Source organism: Haliotis rufescens, unplaced genomic scaffold (genome assembly GCF_023055435.1).
Source record: "Haliotis rufescens isolate VD_foot unplaced genomic scaffold, xgHalRufe1.0.p SCAF_11, whole genome shotgun sequence".
Taxonomy (NCBI): domain Eukaryota; kingdom Metazoa; phylum Mollusca; class Gastropoda; order Lepetellida; family Haliotidae; genus Haliotis; species Haliotis rufescens.
The window spans coordinates 22,821,703-22,831,486 of NW_025963791.1; the positions used below are offsets into that span (position 1 = coordinate 22,821,703).

Genomic DNA, 9,784 nt, shown 5'->3' on the forward strand with positions numbered 1-9,784 from the left:
AGGTTTGGAGGTTCATGGATTACAATGGAAGTCAGAAAATGGAGTTGTATATATCACAGCGGCCTGTAAATAATCGCGTTTGGATCTGTCAAACCAGTGGTTGATAGAATGAGCTACGATCTACGATTCCCGGGAACAACTCACAATAAGCCAGGTCATACGTTGTAAGCCAGATCCTCATTGTAGTCGGCTGTTTCGATAAACACGGGATACTCGGAGTCTGGAATCCCCGCGGACGGGCCGAAACCGAAGTGGCTGCCGTTGATATATTTGATGATATATTTGAGGTCAGTTAATGACAACGCAGATATGAACCTATACGCAAACTAGTCGACCTAAGGGACGTATTTCTTGTAGCTTAATGGAAACCGTCGAGCAATACTCATAGGCTAGAAGGCTTGGAAGAAACACGTGACCTATATATACGTCACAGTGGAATTCCCTTTCTGCAATGCTAAGGCTAGCATCTGTCAATACCTTTTAGCACATTGAACATATCAAAAGTAATGATCTAAAACATTTGTCTTCGATTAGTATGCCTAACTATTACAGTACCTGATTTTAAATCATTAATAATAACAGTCTGCATACAAAGAATTAAAGTTCAACTTTTTGTCAATTGCATAGAACTGAAGCCGTCTGTTTCTAAAATAGATATTTGTGAAAGCGTGTTTCTTCTTCCTGGCATACGGTTTCCGAGTACATAGGTCTAGAAAATAGGTCTTCAGCCACCTTTGCTTGTCGTAAGGGGCGACTATTATTTACAGACCACCATCATATTGCTGGAATATGGCCGAATGTGGCTTAAACCAACCAAACAAATTGTATCTTTGGTGTCTCCCGAATGCATGTAAACTTCCGGAAACATTTAATATTTAAGCCTTATTTTCTTATGACACTTTGTCATGGATTTTTGGTTTGCCCACCGCTTGTTTCAGACACTGTTAGATTTATCAAATATATTCCAACATAAGGGGCGGTCGGGTAGCCCAGTGGTTAAAGCGTTCGCACGTCTCGCCGAAGACCCGGGTTCGATTCTCGATATGGGTACAATGTGTGAAGCCTATTTCTGGTGTCCCTCGCCGTGATATTTCTGGAATATTGCTAAAAGCGGCGTAAACCACACTCACTCACTCACTTTTCAAACATAATCTGTTTATCCACAGATGGTTTTGAGGCATAACGGATACTAGACGGGAATCTTTCTCGGCATGATCGTGCAATCAGAGCAAGATGTTTATATATGTACTTATCTAAACTTAGCACTGTTCCAAAACCCCGCAAAAGCTCCCGGACCCAATCACTCAATATTCTCTATGGTAATCCAAGATGTATTACTGTAACTGATCATGTTTCTAAATCACCAGCCTCGGTACATCAAAGGCAGTATGAGATATGGATTTGTTGATACTTATGCGAAATGGAAAATCTGTACGTATAGATATAGGCAAGGCGATTACAGATGAGTTCTATTTTGCTTTCTCTGTGTAGTGATACTTAGTGGCATTCAGAAAATAACGGGATCTCTCAGACAGATGTTGGATTAAGGAGCGTGAGACGATCCAAATTGGTCATCACGGGAAAGAGGACACTGAAAATTACTGACAACATTTTGATAATGTTGGATCTTCTTGAAGACGTTATCGAAGCCGATGCACAAAATTATTGTTAAATTTCATCATGACGGTGTAATATCAGTGATATACTCCATGACATATAAAATAGATATATCTCCAGTGAGGTACAACCACGTGGGAGACTTCCGGTTTACAATAGACCCCCAGCAACGTATGCTGGTTAACAGACAACCACGTGATCTGGTGGTCAGGCTCAGTGACTTGGTTGATTGCGTGGCTGGTCCAGACTGGATTATTAACTGGCCGCCGTCATATACCTAGGATATTACTGGTATGGTGTTTAACAAACAAACAAAAAAATCATTCATTAAACTGCGGATATAATGACGTAAGTTTCAGGATAATATGATTGTAACATTTCGAACCAAATTCACAACGAACGACTTGGATGCGCCCCTACTTTTACAAAGTGAGCGAGTATGGTTTTACGCCCCGATTATCAATATTTAAGCAATATCACAGCAGGGGACACAGAAATAGGCTTCACACATTGTACCCATGTGGGAAATCGAACATGGACCTTTGGGGTATTGAACGAACGCTTTACCGATCGTCCGTACAGTAAAGGTGACGTGTGGTGAAATAGGGGTTAACGTCACGTCAAAGATTATTATCCCCCGCCCAACAAAGTTGGCGGGGAATACAGAAACAGGCTCCGTCTGTCCGTCTGTCCGTCCGTTTCGTTTCCGGAGCATAACTCAGAAACCGTTCAATATTTTTCATGAAACTTTGCAGGTCTGTCAAATACATGCTGGACTGGTGCCTTTTGCTATTTAGAAATTTTAGAAATTTTTATTTTTTATGTTTCCATGGCAACAAGATGGACTTAGGTTCCAAACTCTTCTCTTTTTTTTACAAGTTCCATGACAAGTTCCACCTCGGTTAAAAAAGGTTACGGTTTGTTTAGATTTAATTATGTCATAATTTCTGCAACAGGGGCGGGGTATATAGCCACGTAAATTGCAAACTCTTGTTGCACTTGTATTGCGACATGTGCATGTGTGGTTGCTTGTACTAGTCCGGACTAATGTCGATTTTATAGTGCTAGCCCACTGCTGCAGTTTAACAAGAATACACACTCAGATACAGTATACAGACTACGAGCCGACCAATCCTTGTTTAAGCCCATTAATGCCGAACGCCAGGCACGGTAACAACAAGTACCATCTGTTAACATCTTTTGGTATGACGCGGCTGGGATAGAACCACAGACCATAGACCACTAGATGTAACAAGGGGTAATAAGTATAAGAGAGTGTACATAATCATCACTGTTTATAGATGGACCATGGACGTATGTTTTGTATGGGCCGTGCTACATGTACATGGACCTGTCTTTGCACGAGAGGGGCGGTCGGGTAGCCAAGTGGTTAAAATGTTCGCTCGTCACCCCGAAAACCCGGGTTCGATTCCCGACCTGGGTACAATGTGTGAAGCCCATTTCAGGTTCCTCCGCCGTGATATTGATCGAATATTGCTAAAAGCGGCGTAAAACCATATTCACTCACCCCTTTGCACGATAGTGTTCGTAAACTACAGGTCAGAGCGTCCTCTCACTATTTCAGTTTAACTTCACCTTCATTTTGTATTATTTAAGTTTTGTAATCAGCGTTAAATAACGGTATCTAGAACAACCCACAAAAAATCACATTCATATTCGCGGATGTAGAAAGCACTGTTCTTGCTAAAGTTACAAAGTTATTAAAACGACCTGTTTAGAGTGAGTATGGTTTAACGCCGCTTTTAGCAATAATACAGCAATATCACTGCGGGGGACACCAGAAATGGGCTTCACGCGCTGTACCCATTTGGGTAATCGAACCCGGGTCTTCGGCGTGTCGAGCGAACGCTTTAACCACTAGGCTACCCCACCGCCCCGACCTGATTAGAAGACCCCTTGAAATGTATAACACCTCGAATCAACTGTGTAAAATTCGGATACTTATTCAACCTTAAATAGGTAAATTACATTTTACGTTCTACAGCTTTTACTAAAGGTTTACTAAAGGTTCTACATAAAATACGACCTTATTATTCCGAGGGAAATTGATGTCCATCATTATATTATCAGATGCAAAAAATAACAACATAAAAATCAATTTCTGTTGTAACAATAGCCATTAGTCGTCGAACTGGTGCGCAATATTACAAAATTCAACAAAATGACTTTTTGGGCGAATTATTCCAAATATCGACTGTTCCTTACATTGTATTCATCGATAACCTAACGCCAGGGTCAAAGTCAACAGTCTTTGAAGGTCATGTGAGAGGTGTCTGTTGTCATTAAACAGAGTTGTATTTAGGCCTAGACAACAACGGGAGTTCTCTCGAACTATGTGAACCCCTCACGCTAGTTAATTAAATTCACTACCATGTTTGGACAGTATCGCTACAAAGAGACCACATGAAATCGACTCCCCTTTGTATACCTTGATTTAAGTCCTTTTAAAACGTGTTTAAAGAACCTTGAGAAAGTACATCTTTTTTCGTGTTTTTATCTTCAGAACAATTAACCTGTGGGGTAAAGTTAGAAACGATTCTGACATATCGATTACACAGTCCAGGATAAGAAAAAGTCACAATACATAAACATAATAACAGGAATGGCTCATGTTGATAAACTTTTTCGTTGGCTCAAAATCGGTAGGGAAAAGAATTTATCGATTGGTTAGTTTCGAGGTTTGTTCAAAACTGAACACACGTCCTGATAGCACGTCGCCCTTAGACCAGTCGTGATGTTCTTAATATATATTTATTTACACAATAAATAAATGTATACAACATGTTCTATCGTAATATTTCTCAGATGTTAACAATTCCATACTTCTAATTGTAAATTACACCAAAAGTCGACCTAAACGGTTCTGTATATTTAACAACCGCATAGTGTCAGCAATTTTGAAGCACGTGCGACATGGGGAAATGTTATTACTTTAGTTTTATGAGCGAATGCACCAGATATACCAAGGCTGCTACCCCGAGGAGAGTCGACGTAAGCAGACACGAGGGCTGTTATGTCAATGACGCTGAAGGAATAAAAACAACTTATTTTACCTTCACTATGGTTGTTCCGTAGTCGACCACCTCCACCGTCACGCGTTGTTACCGTGCAGTTACGTCGTAGAGAGTGCGTTGCTCTGGATATATCAAAGACAAATGTCACTTCACATTTCCCGATACATTAACCCACATCGTTTTGCCACCAATGGATTTTCAAAATGTAGGATGATTTTAATGAAAATACCGCCTTCAAACATTGATAGTACGCATTGTCCTAAATACATCGATTTGACATTTTTTTGCTTCAGCCTCAATCAATGTCCTCGTTATCCATGATTTCCAGAATCGGATACAATTTTGTTGGATATCAACGCCATGATTTGAGTCGTTAAGACTGCACTATTATCGAGTAGAGTTGCCTTGCAGCGCACGTTTCTCTGAGAGCTCCCTCGGGTGACACACCTTGGCCTAACTGCTCAAGAACTGCATATAAACTAATTATCTTCTAAGCTCACGTCCCAAGCCGATGCTGTAAACGTACCTCGCAACAAGAGCTCAGCGTTCCTCATCGTAACCACTATATTGTGACGGGCAATGTTTGCCGATAGAGCATATAGACTCGGAGTGAAGCCTTGATTCTGCTACGACGGCAGCTACAGGCTACGCGGCATTGTTGATACGACATCGACCGCATATTAAGCCAGCATTCTGAATTCAGTTTTACCTGAGCGTTTTGTTGGGACAAGAAAACACCTTGATGTGGCCGCTGATTGGCACAGACAACCCTCTGCATCTCGTGTTTGCACTGTACAAGCAAACACGACCGGTCTCTTGAATCACTAATAATATAGCTTAAATGAAACTGATTGAGGGTTTGTATTAACGATTTGAAAGAAGCAGAAACATGCAGGTCTTATTGACTATCTGTCACTATTTCATCATACGGCAAATATAACTCTCGTTTCTCGATGGTTCTCGACGGATATAAATCGTTATACATCATGGGTCGTAATGTACGTGGATCTTGTCCAGTGGTGTGTTTTTTTTCAAAGCACATTTACAATGTTTCTCGTTTTGAGAACAGATGTTATTAAGGTTGTTTTTTTTTAGAATAGTGATCTCCGTATTCGGAAAAGGTTTGTATAACTTGGTCTGACAGAATAACAAGAATATTTAGGGTTTGTTGTTTAACGCCGCACTCAGCAATATTCCAGCTACATGGCGAGAGTCTGTAAATAGCAGAGCTTGGACCCCAAAACACAGTCATCGGCAATCGACCAGGCCACTGAGCTTGACCACCCGATTCATTTGGTCGCCTCTTACAACCAGCATAGGTTGCTGGGGATCTGGAATCTCCTGGAAATCCCACGGCGTAAGATCGCCTCCGTGGTCTAGTGGTAGAGCGTCTGCCCGGAGAGCGGAAGGTCCGGGGTTCGATCCCCGGCCGTCATTCCAAAAGAGGTTAAAAGATGGAGCTTGTTGTTACCCTGCCTGGCGCTCGGCATTAAGTTGCTAAAACAAGGACTGGTCGGCTTGGAGCCAGTATACTGTGTCTGAGTGGGTCATTCATGGTCATACGGCATGGTATATCAGTGCACTATAAATCGACATCAGTCCGGGTTAGTACAAGCAGCCACACACACACACACGCGCGCGCGCGCGCGCGCACGTGCATGCACGTCGCTATATAAGTGGAATAATCTTGGACGCGACGTTTAACCCAATTTCACCTCACCCCACGGGACAAAATATAACAAGGAGCATGAACGGATGGGTACAACGGGGCATTGAACCCAGACAGCGTAGATCGTTGCTCTTGCTATCAACCACTGGTTTGTAATTTTTCTGTCTTGTGTAAAACAACGTTCGCAATACTCCTGAACACTGAAAAATCGCGATGAATGTGATAATGCATATACAACACGCATATTATTAATAAATATAAGAAAATATCTCTTTCCTGTTTTCAATGTGCACTGAACCATATCATATATACAGGTTTCTGGGTCACAGGTTGGAAAGTATTTACGTCTGATCACCTTCTTGCTAAGACCGCAAACCGCCAGGGACAGAGAGCGTGTCATTTATTGTCGGTCACGGCTGGGTCAAGCTCGGGGCGAGGAACAAGGCCAAACCAGCCAGTCTGCCTCCTAAAGCACATCCGTCATTGTCGATAATCCATTATGTCTTCACTGTTTGGACACTATTATGTCGTTTACAGTTTCATGTTTTAAAGCAATAATCTGTTGCCCCGAACTGACTTCATCTGTGATTGAGTGGAAGTCGAGGAATGACTTTGAATATGTATGCATTGTCATCCGAGGTTAAGCCGCCGTGAAATCCTCTTAATCCGGAAACCCTTTTTTTCTGGACGATTGTTCATATGAACCTCTACACATGTAAAGCAATATACACCGTGAAGATCCAGGTTAAAATTGGTATTCGGCAACCTGCTGGTTGTAAGAGGCGGCCAAATGGATCAGATAGTCAAAAATACCTCTATAACAATGATTCGTTACATTTGATGATTTCACAGGGAACGGAACTGTCCGGAGTAACGGAATTTCACTGTACTTAGGATACCGTCCAGATAAACGGGAGTTCACTGTACTTCAGGTACCGTCCAGATTAACGGGGGTTAACTGTACTTCAGGTACCGTCAAGTGGTTAAAGCGTTCGCTCGTCACGCCGAAGACCCGGGTTCGATTCCCGACATGGGTACAATGTGTGTAGGTACCGTCCTGGTTAACAGGGTTCCACTGTACTTCGGGTACCGTCCAGATTAACGGGGGTTCACTGTACTTCAGATACCGTCCTGGTTAACAGGGTTCCCCTGTACTTCAGGTACCGTCCAGATTAACGGGAGTTCACCTTACTTCAGGTACCGTCCAGATTAACAGGGTTCCACTGTACTTCAGGTACCGTCTTGGTTAACAGGGTTCCCCTGTACTTCAGGGACCGTCCAGATTAACGGGGGTTCACTGTACTTCGGGTACCGTCCAGATTAACAGGGTTCCACTGTACTTCAAGTACCGTCCTTGTTAACAGGGTTCCCCTGTACTTCAGGTAGCGTCCAGATTAACGGGGGTTTACTGTACTTCGGGTACCGTCCAGATTAACAGGGTTCCACTGTACTTCCACTGTGTCATAGCGGACAATACTGATAGGAACCCCCGTGGTTTAAAATTAGTCCCCAATACACCTACATGTATACTTGTCGTTGGAGGCGACTAAATGGATCAGGTGGTCAGACTCCATGGCTTGGTTGATTGGATCCCGACAACATGGGACGTTAATTGCTCACACAAATAGTTAATGGTGTGCCTGGCCCAGACGCCATTGTTTACAGACCGCCGTCATATTGCTGGAATACTGCTGGGTGCGGCGTCAAACAACAAACAAACAAACACTTCTTTCGACTCCTTGAGACACTGAAGACAGAGCTCCGTACAGGGGTGAAGGCAATCACCACAACGAACTAAGAGTTTCAAAAACATCATTGAGCCAAGCTACAGAATTTTTGCACTTTTTATTTTCACAGATTTTCGAAAATATATTTTAGTCCATTTAAGCACGGTGTAGATAATGTTTTTACCCCAACACACAATGCGCTCCTTGAATACACTTTGTCAACAAAGGCGGGATGGCGAGATGATCGACAGCAAAGTTCAAATGACACTGCCGATATTGACAAATGTTGAAACGTGTTGAAAAAATAACACTGTCAATGGCGCAATGTTTGCTGAAGGATATTGCATGTTTGACGCTATGCCACATGCGGAAGGTTCAATACATATGTTTAATAAAACAGCGGTTTTGTTTGGCTTTGATCATAGCAAGAAAATTCAGATTTCATGTCGATTGTGTCACTTGTGTGAGGCCTTGGTAGAAATTGGTAGCAAAATGTAATATTACAGCGCGAAGTCCAACTTCAACATCCGCACGCCCTTGGATAATGTACAGAATTTTTTTTAGATTTCACAAAATATCTTCTTTATTTTGAAATGCTGATATTGATTTTAAGGGTAATCAACGATGGGGAGACACTGGCTCACGGCGGATTGAGATTTCATGATAATGACATAACTATTACATCAAATTTAAATTGTAAAATTCATAATCAGCTTCCGCATCTTGAAGTCTAAGCAGGAGAAGCATGTGAGTGGCAAACATTTATATCAAGAAAAGTTAGTGAGCCCACTGGGACAACCCATAATATCTTCGTTTCAATAACGAATATTGTACATATTTTTAATTTCCGTTGAAATATCTTCCATGTGTTTTGTTTGTTTCTTGTTAAACGCCGCACTCAGCAATATTACGGCTATAATGACGGTGGTCTGTATATAATCGAGTCTGGACCAGACAATCCAGTGATTGACATCATGAGCATCGATCCACGCAATTGGGATACCATGACGTGCATCAACTAAGTCAGCGAGCCTGACCACCCGATCCCGTTAGACAAGCATAGTCGCATTTTACGGCAAGCATGGGTTGCTGAAGACCTATTCTACCCCGGATCTTCACATGTATCTTCTATTTGTACCAGCAAGCAGGGAATCTATCGCACAGACCGCCCGGTAAATATCTGTGTTTGAAATCGCGAAACCCAAACAAAAAATTACCTCTACAAAACATGACCAATAAAACCTCATAAAGCAACATGACATGTGATACCAAATTTATATCTTCTGCACTGCAACATATTTTGAAATGATCATAAGCAATGTAATAATCAACTACTCCCTGCCAGCTGCAGGCGTAAAGAAACGCCGATAACACGTGATTACCGTGGCGGGAAAACACGCACAATCATCTGCAGGAGGTTACTGACGGTGCTTGAACACTTGTGTGTGAAATATCATTTATCATTTTACATTACATGGAAATAAGAGCCAATCGCAAAAAGTAAGAATTTAGACCTACAGAAATACTCATTCCGGTTACCTTCCCGACAGAGAAAATTGGCTTCGTAAATGTTTACCCATCACATGATGCGATAAGTTCATAGCGAAACTTCAGATTTAACTAATACGCGCTAATATGCGTTGGGCATAGAGAAGGATGAGGGCGGGAGGGGTCCTGCTTTATCCTGGGGCCCACCATGGATGCCAAGTTAAATCAAGAAGAAATTAATATTCACG

General features: G+C 42.1%; 1 protein-coding gene across 1 annotated transcript in view; it reads right to left on the reverse strand.

Annotated features, from left to right (window-relative positions):
* LOC124132816 (extracellular serine/threonine protein kinase FAM20C-like) overlaps window positions 1-5,168 on the reverse strand; it is a 95,609-nt gene extending 90,441 nt beyond the window's left edge. The window contains exon 1 of the mRNA XM_046496957.2: window positions 4,692-5,168. The gene's annotated coding sequence lies outside the window, so the exon portion shown is untranslated. The remainder of the gene's footprint in view (window positions 1-4,691) is intronic.
* Window positions 5,169-9,784: the final 4,616 nt, after the last annotated feature.